Consider the following 14,558-nt stretch of genomic DNA (forward strand, 5'->3'; position numbering starts at 1 on the left):
AATTTATTGTACATAGTAAAAACATTTTCAACTACTTTAATTAGGGATCGAATTCTAATCGTCCCACATTTAATATTTGAGACGACTTAATGTTGCAATTGATTATGAAGTGGGTATTTTGTATAAAGAAGTAATTTTTTAAAATTAGTGATGTAAAATGTTATTTTATATTTTATTTAATGTATGTTTTGCGAGGGTGTTGTGTGTTGGTCGGATGGTCGATCGGATGGTTGGTTGGGCTATGTTGGTGTTCGGTTTAGGTCGGACGGTCGATGATGGTATGTGTATTTTTAAGCCGTTTACATCGAGATACTTCACAAATACGTTATTTTTGTACTTCTTTGGCATCCCGGGCATGTATGATTTCAATTCATTAACTTGAATCGCGTTTGATATACATTATTTTTCATCTTATGACATTTTTTGGCAAAACAATTTACCTTAAAGGTAGGGTTGGGGGTTACTGAGTGCCTTATAAGTTATGTATTATAAATTTGTCCGTATAACGGTTTTAAAAAAAACAATAGTCATTACAATCGTAATCACGACCTTATCTGATCCACTTGTTTGAAGTGTAGAATAACTAAGTTTTTAATTTTTTCCATACTATAATTAATCGTGAAAAAATTACCGTTACTCAATTCTGCACAAGTTATTTTGGACTAGTAAATTGATTATAATTGTGTTGCAACTAGAGCTGTCAAAAATTGACCCAACCCGAGAAACCGACCTGAACCGACCTGCATTTTTAAGGACCCGGACCCGACTCGAGACCCGAAATTTTGTTAAAATACGAAACCTGTAACCCGACCGTATCCAACCCGTTAAAATCGACGACCGATTTCGACCCGTTAATGCATGACCCGGACCCGAACCTGATACACGACCGAAATATAACCGATAACAAAACTGAGTCAGCTTACCCGACCGAAAAATGACCCGAACCCGATTTAACACCCGACCCGATGTCAACCCGAAACCGATAATAACCTGATGAAACCTGTTATTGACTCAATTCGCGACAACCCGTTACCTGAATTTACGCGACCTGTTGACAACCCGGTTTGTCATTGACCTAACTAAATAATAACTTAAATCAAGTTAATATATTGTTTATAATCACCTAATCTAGAACAAGTGAAAAGCGTTAAACCAAATTTAACCAAATTTATAAAATTTAATTATAAGGTTAAGACTTGATTAATGTAATTCTGATAGCTATCGTACCCGTTCTTAACCCGTGTCCGATAGTGAACCCGACCTGAATTTTAACAGACCCGGTAATTAACCGATCCGAACTTGACCCGACTCGTTAAGACCCGAACCCGTAATTGTACCCGATTAGAAAAAGACAAGACCCGACCCGAACCCGAACCGTACCCGACCTAAACCGAAATGGAAAAATAACCCGATATGACCCGACAAATTTTCAACCTGACCAAACCCGATCTGCACCCGGTGATAAAATGACCCGACACGACCCGACCAGATCATAATCCGAGACCCGAGATGACCAGACCCGGACCCGACTCGAATAACCGTTTTGACAGCTCTAGTTGCAACACACGCAGGCTTTCAATAATAAAGATAAACAATTTGTTATCTCACTAGTTGTTCCTTAGTTTTTGAACTTTTTTCACTTTTTTTGGAAAATAATCAAAAAATGGTATTACTATTCACTCCACCTTAATTTGTCAGTTGTTGCTACACTCTTACCCAACAAGTTATCTCATAATAAATGCTTCTACACGAGGCATTGGTATAGGGTTTGCTAACCATCACAATCAAATGTCTTTCCATGTACTACCTTCATCACTCTCAACCCTATCCTAAAATATTTTAAAATAATGTAATCATGACAAGCCCCACCAACTCCGGTTTTTTAGGTATTTATTTTTTTTCCATTTCTCCCACACTCTGGTTATTTGTAAAAGTGAGTTTGCAATTGTACAATTACGGTTTAGTGGTTAATTATGGTTAATTCAACAAGTGAATTTGCAATTTTACAATTACGTTTTAGTGGTTGCAATTACTGATGTCAAAAGCTGACCGAAAAACCCGACCTTAAACACCCCTACCCGACCTTAAACACCCCTACCCGTGCATTTAGTGATGTCAAAGTGCTAAAAAATGAAATAAACGGTTACACTGTCACACATCAGACTTGCATCCGCTCTAGAGCCGCACACTTACCCCACATTCCAAAAATTAAGAACGAGTTGCAGTAGTAATTGTTTCTCACTTTCACATATCTGGATGACCAAATCGATCATTGGTTCGTATTCCATATTCATTTCATGTATGTATTGACGTGACACGGATTGTTATCAAATGATTTCTGTTTGGATTAAATGAATTTGGATTGTCACGGATTGCTCTGTTATCAGATTGTATTACGGTACTAAAGTCCGGGGTTTATAACATTTCGGGCGAACATACCCATCGGGTACCCTGGGCCGACCAAGGGATTTGAGACCCCTATTTGTATTTAACATAAGGAATGGCTAAATCAAATTTAATGACAAAATTTAATATGTACGTTACATCTGAACATGATGTGGACATGATTTCCAGAGATTAGTTATGATCTAGATAGGATGATTTGGATAGAAATCGGGTAAGATTAGTTATGATCTAGATAGGATGATTTGGATAGAAATCTGAACATGATGTGGACATTGGACTAATGAAATTAAGTGACAATTTTACAGTTCTCACCCCATTCGCTTTTGTTCCGTTCCAACTTTTCACTAATGAAATTAAGTAACTATCTTAAAGTATTCCAGGTCTCACAGTAACATCACCACCTATTTAGGTAAAGTTATGCACATTTAATGATCGTTTATTCTATTGTAGGCAAAATTTAAATCGGTAAACAAAGTCCAAAAATATAATTATTTTACATACATACGGTTTTTATAGTCCAAAAATGCTAAACATGTTTAAGAAATCCTTAACATGTTTATTGTTAAACCTAATTTAGGCTAAATTAGGACTACAATTGCCTAATTAAAGTCCAAATATGTGTAACGTGTTTTTTGAATTCACTTTTTATTTCGAAAGACTCATTATCATTGCGCAAGAAATTCTAGTGGGCCTAACATCAGAAGAAGTCTGGGAGTCGTTTTTTGGGGCCAAAAATAGGCTTTCCCATATGTCATTGGTGGAATGCATTTTGAAGGAATAACAGGTTGATTAATGCACCTTCCATGGAATAAATAAAATTACAAACCTTCTACATTTGTCAGAAAGTATAGTACAAGTGCATGTCTCGAGGTAGGAAATGGGCCCACTAACAGCAGTTGTTGCTTTCAATGTCACTTGCAATCGAGTACTTGTACTCCACTCCAAATAGTACCCAATTGTACCACCCAATGTCCCAATTGTATCACTCTATACCATCCAATTGCAGTACCACTTAACATGTACTGTGCTAGAAACTGTTAATCAGTTTATAATTTTTTCTTGGTTCACATTTAACAATTTCTTAGGAAGTAAGTACGATTCTGTATTGTACCAGTTTGTAGTTACAACCCAGTTTCTTCACCCTGGTTATCATTTATTTAAAATAAAAAATTTTTTTCTAGGAATTTTTCTAAGGCTTTCATTAATTTTAATTACTTTTGACAACGAGGGAATGTAACTTATATTTGGTGTTTCACGCGCATCAAAATTTATGTAACAAAAAAACAAATATTGACATCGGGACAATGTAACTTCTCTTAGGTGGAAAGTGGACTGTACGAGGATGAAGTTATAATTCACAATCTTCCGGTATATAAATTACGAAGTTTATAGTTGTAATTATACCCATAGGAGACGCTCTATTGGCACAAAATATTAATGTAACAACCAAGTAGCGTGTATGATAGTTTAAATATGTTTTTAACAAACCATTTTTAATAATTTTATTTCGAACAAGGGAATTCAACATACATTTTTACACTATGATTGCAGTTTGCCAAAGGGGGGTAATCAAAACCACTCTTAATACAAAACTAGGAGTTAAAATTCTTGTACAAGTATTTGTGGCCAAAAAATTAATATATACAAAAATCCCTAGTGGTTAGGAGTTACTCCCTACGTCCCGGAATACTTGACCTGTTTTCCTTATCTGGTCGTCCCTTAACACTTGACCTGTTTCTAAAAATGGAAATATTCTAACAATAATTTAGTATTTCTCACTCCAACCCTATTTACCCACCTACCCTCTACTCCATATAAAGAATAATTAAAAAATCAACCCCTACGTTGAGAGTGCATGAGGCTATAAGGTCTAATGACATGACGTGAAGTGAGAAACAAATTTTAAAGATATGTTTAGATCTCATGTTCACCTAGGGTTGCGTGATGCTATCCTTATCAAACGCCTGAATTTTTTTGCGTTGTTGTACCTTCCCAGTTCCCACTAATGGAAGGAGTGTTTCTCAACCTAAGTGTGATTGAAAGTTTTTTAATTACCATAATTATATGATAACATTTCCTCATCCATACGTGTTACATTTTTGGGCCCATTCATAGGAACTACACAACACAACATAGACCGGTCACTTGAATTAGAGCAAATCGGAATTTATAAATTATACATGGTAACATTTTACATTATAATACCATCATAACACGACAATCCTCGTACAGGGTAGCTCTAATAAAATTAAACTAGTTACTACTACCGCATTAACAAAGCTAGTACGCCAAACATAATCCATGAAAAGACCAAAATCATGGCTAGATTTTTCTCTGATCGGCCGCAATTCAATAACTCAATTCGCGTATGACATAGCTCGTTCTTAACCTCCTGCAATTCCTCTTCCACGCATTCCTTCTTGATTTGTATTTTCTTGAACTTCTCCTCCAGCATTTGAATCTTGAGCTCCAGCTCAGAAATCTCAGTGTCTTTTTCCAGGATTTTTATGTGTCGATCATCAAACATTGGACCCCTCTTGGTGCATGAATCATCCATTACCCACTCAAAGAACTTACAAGCACTTGCACCCTAATGTTGAAACAAAACACATATGTATGATTTTTATTGTTCAAACTTGCATGTCAAGCCAAATAAACGTAAATATAGACCATTACAAACTTACAGGCCAGTGAGGACAACCGTAGAACTGCTTGCCAGTGTTTACTCCACTCTTTGCCGTTCTAATAACGGCTAAGTCGTTACAATAACAAATTAACCGCCTGTTAATCATGCCGTTGTTGTTAGAAGAATTGGTGGATTTGTTGCTCACGTTTGCCATATTTGTGTACCAATTTATGACCAAGAATCAAGTGGAATGAATGGGAGATTGTAAATTTATGGCCTCCTTTATAGGCAAATGTCCCCAACGGTTATATTGGAATCCATCAACTATTGATGATGTCAATTGGATAAAATTGTTTGAATTTTCAAATGTAAAATGATGGGGGAGGGCCATACTCAATAACTTGAATTATGGATTGGGTTGTCGAAGGCAACGTGTAATTCTGAGCTAAGGTAAATATCCCTTGATGAACTTGGCATATTGTTGGTAATCACTTTAATGTAGGGGTGTCAAATCGGATCAACGGATCGGGTTTGGGTCGGATTCATCGGATTCGGGTTGAAACGGATCGCATTGAAACGGATTAGTTTCGCTAACGGGTCGGATCAGATCGGATTGAAAACTTAACGGACCGGATCGGGTCGGATTTGTTATTCACGGATTCATATCGGAAGGGGTTGTAAACGGGTCGGATTATAGTCGGTTTGGGTCAGATCGGATCGGATTGGGATATGACGGATTGTTCACGGGTTTAGTCGGACTGTAACAGGTTCGGGTTCATGTCGGTCGGATTCATATCGGTTCGGATTCATTTCGGAATGGATTCATATCGGATCGGATTCATATCGGCTTGGATTAATCGCTAAAAGACTAAAACGGGTAGGATTGAAACAAATTTAGCCTGGTTACATTGGATTCAGTTTTATATTGGTTCGGCTAATTATCGGATCGCATTATTTAGTAGCGGGTTGGAATTTGGGTCAGCTCGGTGCCAAAGCATATATTATCATATCGATGACTTAATTAGGGGACGAAAACGATAACTAACTTTTAAAAGTAATAAGAATTTAAGATCAGAAATATAAGTTATTGAATATATTGTATAACTTGGTTTAATACTACCTCCATTCGTGAAAGTTCTTTACGTCTTAGATTATGTGTCCAAAGTATGAAAACTTTGACAGTAGATTCTCACTCTTATAATTTATATACATCAAAATGTAATCATGTAAAATCTTGTTATATTGGTCTCGATATATATTTCACAATATCAAGTTTTTATAATTTTTTCATATAAAAAATTGGATATCTTATGGATTGATGATGATAACCATCTGTACGACTATAACCATACAATAAAATTTGTAAGGCTATAAGTACATAATTATATATCTATATGGTTATCAAACGATAATTACAAAGTAAATAACTGTATAAGCTACAACTATATACTTTTTTATAAGATTATAAGTTTACAAATATATACTTCTATATTTCTATCACGAGGCACGGATTAAAAACGGATCGGATTAAACGGATCACGGGTTGAAACGGGTCGGATTAAATGGGTCACGAATTAAAAACGGATCGGATTAAACAGGTCACGGGTTGAAACGGGTCGGATTAAACGGGTCACGGATTAAAAACGGATCGGAATAAACATATATTCCTCGGGTTGGAACGGATTCGGATTGAAACAGGTCGGCAAAAATTCATGTCGGGTACACTATCGGACACCGGTTAAGCCTGGGAACGAAAGCAGTCAGGATTTATCAAGGTTCATCCGTATACATTAACTTTAATAATTTTGGTAAAGTTTGGTTTAAAGCTTTTCATTTGTTCTAGGTTAGATAATTATAATGCTAAAATTTACCTTGTTTTATGTTATTATTTAGTTAGGTATGCGATTTTCCTATATTAACAATTTTTCGGGTCTCTGATCGGGTGCGGGTCCTAACACATCCAGGTCGGTTTGTGTGGATATCTCGGGTCATGTTAGTTTTTGACAGCTCTAGCTGTTGTACAGGGAGTCATTAATCAAGGAGGCCATTTTACGAGGGGTCCATAATCGAGGAGGCTAACAAGGAGTCCATAACAATTTGGCACCAACTTTGACCTTCATTACCAATTAATTGGCGCCATAAGATGGACCTTTAGGGTTTTCCCATGACCATTATAAAAGGGGATTTTACCCACACCATTCTTCATAGTGCTTATCAACCCACAAAACTTCTAATCTTGGTTTTTATCTCTCCAATTATGTCTGTTTCGTATGGGTATACCTTGTCCTCCAATCCTCCTTCCGTTTTGCCTGCATACTCTTCTTCTGCCTCTTCAGACACGGCCGACACGGCCATCTCCATTTCGTCTGGTAACACCACAAACACATCAATATCCGTTCCATCGTCCTCCATCCCATTTAACCCGTCCACTAGTGGTTACTCCTCCACCTTATCAACTTCCTCCTTTCGGACATTTTATGGGATGCGTGACCCAAACTACTGGGGTCTACGTGCACCATTCGCTCCTAATTTCCCTTATCCACCAACACCCTTTTCACCACCCGAACTTCCCCTTGACATGGTTACTATATTGGTAAGGAGTGAGTCAGAGACCGATCCTGGTGTCCAATACGTCCTCCATCCTAATGAAACCATGATTAGGGTTTACAATGATTACGCTAGTCGTATTAGTTATCCAGCCCAGGATATTGCCATACGTAGGCGTCTTAAACAATTTCCAATTATCAATGTCACAGTTAGGGAACTTGCTATTAAGAACGGGGAAGTGTTTACCGTCGTTGGACTCGTACGTATTAGTTTCAATTCCTCGTCGTTGCCTTATTTTGTTAATAACTTGCTAACTACAATGTTTTACTACTAATAGAATTTGTCATTTTTACAGGTGGATGGAATGAATGTCAACACGTATATAAAAAGGTTTATAGTCCGACCCGTATACAACATTCCAAACGATTTCCCGGTAGAGGCTTTAGTTACCGACAAACTGAAAATTGTTTATGAAGCGTATGCTCATGCTATGGGCGTACGCCCGAAAGACATCCAATTTTATCACCAAGGGAAAATGTTAACTGATATACACACTGTTGAAAGTGGAAAAATTGTGAACAAGTCCATATTGTACGCATTCATATATCAATAACGTCCTACTTATTGTTAGACCTATTTGGACCCAAATAATTATAATTACTACGGCATTATAATTACAAAGGCCCATTTTTGGTACTCCTTAGAACAGGCTCGCTTACGTGAGTGTTTCGTTTATTAAGTCAGTGTTTCGTGTTTAGGTTTAGTAAGTCCATGTTTTAAGTTGTATTAGTGTCTATGATAATTAAGCCCTTGTTTCTAGTATTAATAGCAAGCCCTTTTTTCTAGTATTAATAGTGTTTTTCATAATGAGGTCCCTGTGAAGTTGATGGGGGTCATTTCAATAGCCAATGTAATTTGACTTTATGAAATTATGTAAGCCTTACATTTTTTTACTATTTAAAATTGACTGTAAACCAAGTGCTAACAATAGTACACAATAATTATTATAATGCTGAAAAAGTAATTTACAAACCTTGATAAGAACGACCGACTTAGAATGTTGCACAAGACCACGGAAGACTGTTACACTACTTTTAGGTAAGTTTCTTAATTAAACAAGATAGGAAAGAACTCGAATTTATGGCATGATAATACTAATCTAGAATATCGCGGTCACTTGATGATGTACCTCTACGCTCCTGCTCCGTAAACAACCTACGTCTCGCCGAGGGTTTGGGTGGAATACCCTGCAAATATGAATCAAAGTAACGTGTTAAGGGGTGCCATTAAATGAGACAACAATAATTTAAAATTCCAGGAACCACGGGTAGTACCTCAAAGCAAAACTCAGCCACCATGTTCTGCCTACGGTTATGGTAACCAATTACAATACTAACCGCGACATCCATCCATAAAACAACCACCCCACCACCAAATCCGACAGGACCAAACGTGGAAAAAATGTATCTACCGGGTAACCGAGTAACGATGACCTCAATATTTTCACTAGATAGTCGTGACTCTAGTAAAACAACCACGGTCGGCCGATGAGTTAGAAACATATTCACAAAATTTTCAACAAATGATTCCCTAGCCATTCCCCTAACATTCCAACACACATACCTAGACGGATCTGGTACACTAAAATAGCCAGGATAGTCTATGGAACTGCCTCGCTTAAGGAAAACCTCATGAGCACGTACAACATCATCTAGACAGAAAATTTCAAAAAAAATTAGAGAATTCTCAACATTCATTTCCATAACGTGGATTGCATCGGTGTAAGATGCCATATGGATTGTAGTTGGGGCAACTAACATGTACAGCGGCCCAACCCAATTTATAACAGGACGCGGATCTACTATGTGCATGACATTTTCCGGGAGGAAATTAGTAGACTGCATTAGATCAAGATTATCTAATGCCCCCAAGATGTACTGCTTAAAGGCTTCATCCAAGCCAAACAAGTCAGACAGGTTGGGAAGATGAGCTGGGATAACTTCAAAAGAATCACTGAGTACACACATCTCCTTATACTCTTCTATACTCACGTTTTCATTGCGAATAATATTCCGAATAACATGTGCGGGTATTACGTCAAGGATACCCGCCTTGGACTCGTTATAAAAAAATTGAGTAGATTAATGTTTCCTTCTGCATTTTCTCGATTGAGGGGGGTGGTGTATGTAATGGCAAGGGGGGATGGTACCCTAACAAAGAAGGGATAAAAAGGAAAAGCCATAAGTTTGTGGTTTTGAACTTTGGGTACAAAGTTCTTGGTTTGTAGGAGTAATGCAGGATATGAGGATAACAATAGGCTTATATTTATAACAAAAACATTAAGCATTTAAGGTAAATTTGATTACTGACATTGCTGGACCAATAAATGAATAAAAATAATTTAATTGGACCCTAATAACTTGGCCCCTACAACCCTATTTACTTGGCCCCTACTCCTCTAATAATCTATTTACATAAAGGGTCCCTTGTAAATTTTAGGTCATTGTATTGTCTAATCATGAAATAGTCTTGAAATAATTTACTCCATTCGTATTTATATAAGTGATACACTAGCCTAAAACGGCCAAATTAATTCAACGGATTTACTAGCCAAATGTAGTAATTTATCACCCCCACAAACTAATAAAAATTCCTATTTCAACTTATGACCCATCTTCTTATTGAACAAGTCATATGTGAAACCCACCTCACCTCCATCTACGGGGAGGCAATGGCTCAGGTTTGGATCAGGTGAAGCTCAATCGGCATCCATCGATGACATTTTCAAATGTCATCCAACCAACCATCATTAGTATAATCCTCAATCCACAACAGATCCATCCATGATCCACGGGTCATTCGGGTCGATCAGGAGATAATCGGGTGTTTAACATTTGATTGTACATATTGACTACATAAATACACACATGTTCAAATACACACATGTTGCAGTTACGAATAACTAATCCACATGACCTTTTTACCATTTTGAAACACCATACAACCATAGCATTAGTTTTAGAAATAATTTAATTTACCTTTGCATAATCCTAGTTAGGGAACGCATTATTTTGTGTTACACTTATGTCTAGTATAATTTTATGTTCAATAATTTTTACAAAATTTAAGTAAATTGAACATAAAATAAATAACAGAAACACTTTAATTGGTAGATGGATCGGGTGAAGGATCGGGTGGTTGGCTGGAGTCACCTTCATCCATATTCAACCCACCCATCATCCGATCAATACTTAATGCATTAACTATCCCCTTCTTTACGCATCGCGGGGGTGGATATCCATCGGATTCGGAATGAATTGGAAGCTATACCTACAACCCCCAAAAACTAGTTCTGGATTAATTATAAGTAGGATTTACTTTTACTAACTACTTATGTAAGGATTACTATTATTTAAGGGATGTGTTTAAAATATTTATTATTATTATGTATAGATATAGTATTAAAGTATTACTGACATTTAGAAACTTTGGTGTTGAAGATATATTGGTGTTGAAGGTATTTGATATGCTTTACGTATATTTCCCTTTACATATGGACCTGGGCCCTATTACTTTCGAAACATTTCCATTGTACAACAGGTTTTGGGCCCAAATTACAAGTTTTATTGCCACTCACATTATTGGCATTATGTGAATGAATGTTTTAGGATAACAAATCAGAACTATTACATTTGAATCCAACTACCATGAAAACTAACTTGTTTAATAAACCTCAACTTAATCCACCTTAACTATTTGGGCCATTTGGACCACATCTAAACATCCCAACAAGAATCCGAATCCATATCACTAAGACTAAAGGGCACAAAAAGTTTTTAGATATTTTGAGACTGCGTTGTCCCGTTCACCATAACTTTTACACGATCATGTTCAAGGTTATAAGGACTTAAAATGTCCTGGGTCAGCAACAACCGACGCGCTACTTCAATGTCTGGTATACGGAGCCCCTCATATCCTTCAGCAAACTCCTTAATGGATAGCAGCATCCGGACACCGCAACTGTGGTTGAGATACAAAACATAGATTAACACAAGGTTAAACACTACACAACGACAACTCACCGCCAAAAATATCAACAAAAAATGCGACATTACTTGTCTTCCTGGATTTCTATATCCATCCGCGTCAGTCGCCATGTAAGGAGCTACCACCAACTGTCATCATCCTCCCCATTAAATAACAGTTTGTCAACCCCTATTAGCTGGATAAACAAAAGAAGGGACACATCATAAAAAGTTCCTAGCATTAAACAAAAGATGTATAATCAGATATTACTAATTACAAGCGTCAATAAGTTACCAGTTTATCAATTACAGTATGACGCTCCTCCACTGGATTTGAGATCAAAGAGTCAATGACGTATACGGTTGGAGGGTCGACGGATATAACAAGACACCACCAATGGTTTGTGTAGGGTCCTAACTGCTCAAGTACTGGGATAAACAATTGTTCAATAAAAATGAGTACGAAAGATTAACTTAAATAAGTTTGATACCGCCTGGGTGACAACCATGAGAATTTGCCACTTTCATATGTCACTCTCATTGAACTTGTACCTCAGATATTCGCGAAAACACAGTCCCGTCATGGGTATGATTGGGTTCTATATTTTTAATAGATGCACCCGCAATCTTCTCCCTCTCCTTCGTCATCCAATCAAGCAACCGGATGCGATCAACGGCAGTCTTCTTAACACCATCATGGGAGTCTTGAGCAAACTTCAGGACCTTTTCCTAAACATATATGAGGTTCAAATTAATACGTTGCGGGTCATAACAGTGAAATAGAAATGTTCAAAATTCCCTACTCAACTTACAGAAAAGGCGGAGGTCATCATGTACCGCAAACTTCTCCCTACATATTTCTCGCCCCACGATGAATTGTAAAGTCTCGAAACCGTGTCCACATACTACAATTTCAATAACCAAAGTCAACACCCGGACTAACTTCCCTTAAAACAACCCTATACGTGTTTTATATATGTAGGAGGTACAATAGTATAATTTTTTATCAAGACAGTATACGAAGACGAGTTGTTTGATAGATAGTACTACATTGTTTTGAGACAGTGGTACTAATTCAAAGGAATAAGTAAATTTTTTCCTAGGATGATGTTATGGCATTTAAAATATCACACACACATTACCTGCTTGTGAACACATCCATTTAACTGTGCAAGACCTTTGCACTGGTTCATGTTAACGTTGCTCCCATCACCACATTTAATCATCACGGTAAGGCTACAAAAACACATAACCATGCCCGTTAAACAAATACTACATGTAAACAATGAATAATCGGCTTAACAACATTTATGTTGGGTACCTCATTCCTTTAAGGGTACCACGTCCAGACAGAAGACCACCGTTGTGGTTGACAAACTCAACTAGATTGTAGCTGAATGTCTTCATGTCAGTCGTCAGCCAACCACAAACTCTTTCAGAAAAGGTTACGCTCTTCTTACGACGTCGTCTGGGTCGAGTCCTTTGAAATAGTATGGCGCCAGAGGCAATGAGACCAGGCATTTGACTATCACAATTGATGTCAATAAAAGCGGGAGGCGACTCCAACCCACATACAACAGATACCCTACTAACACTAAACGAACCACCACACATTGGTGAGCCCAATTCTTCACATTCACTCACCGTTTTGGGAGGAGGGGTTGGTTCGTATTCCTTTTGTAGCAGAGGAGGGGTCGGTTGGGAATCCAACTGTTGGGGCGCAGGATGAGTTGCTTGGGAATCCATGGGTTGGGGCGAGGGAGGGGTTGCCTGGGCATCAAATGGTTGGGCCATAGAGGGAGAAGGTGGGCCATCCATTGGTTGGGGCGGAGGAGGGGATGCTTGGGCAACACTTGGTTGGGCCAGAGGGGAAGTAGGTTGGGATTCCATTGGTTGGGGAGGAGGGGAGAGTGGAGCAACCACTAGTTGGGATGGTGGGCTCACCGTTGGTGGGTGTGGTGGAGTCACTGTAGGTGGGGGAGGAGGAGTAAGTGGAGGTATCACCTTTGTGGGGTCCGACCGCACTCCAGGCACGGTCACCATTGAGGGGGGGAGGAGGAAAGGGAACTGGGAACATCGTTGACTCGGGGGGGGGGGGGGGGGGAGGGATGCATGACACAAGGTTGGTTTGGGGGGAAGTGGTCCAGGCATTGGAGATGTTACCTGTGGTGAGGGAGGGCCGAGTATTACCATGCGTGGCGGTGTTAGAGGCTCCTCCTCATTAACCGTATCCATTTGACGCTCCGTACAAATCCCGTGAGTTTGCATATCAGATTCCAACCTCCCCAAGTCAATATGTTGGCGCTTTTCCCATTCCTTAGCCATCTTCCTCATCTTCATTGGATTCCTCTCACTATTTCCTTTCTTCCTGGGTTTTAACTTGAAATTCTCATTCTCAATTGCCGGAATACTTACCTAAAATCAATTGTTATAAACTAACATTACTATCACAAATCAAACATAAAAAAGTGTGTAAACGAGAGCTAACTAGTTCACCTCCTCAGCTGGACCATCACTATCCTTGGTTGACCTCGGGTGTTGTGTATCCCCATACGCAACGACAACACACTACAAAAAACATTCAATATAAAAGGTATTAGATAAATACCAAATTCACTTCCGTCAATTAGAACCAAATATAGGACAACATAATTAACCTATTTATGTCAATAAGTATTTTCGGCCATTAAAAATTAAGTACTGTTACTCATATAAAACTTCGATAACTTGAAAACCATCCAACAACTGGACACGTATGGATAACACCGACCAACATTATATACATCATATAACTCACCCCAAGACAGCCATAGTCCCCATTTGGTACAGGTAACCGATCTGCATCCTTCGCCTTCACAATCTCCTTCATATCCCATGCCTTTAGCCTAGGGAATACTCCCCACTGCACGGGAATCCTGTCTAGTCGATCAAGATACCAAATCTGAAATTCATTC

Source organism: Spinacia oleracea, chromosome 6, assembly GCF_020520425.1.
Source record: "Spinacia oleracea cultivar Varoflay chromosome 6, BTI_SOV_V1, whole genome shotgun sequence".
Classification (NCBI taxonomy): domain Eukaryota; kingdom Viridiplantae; phylum Streptophyta; class Magnoliopsida; order Caryophyllales; family Amaranthaceae; genus Spinacia; species Spinacia oleracea.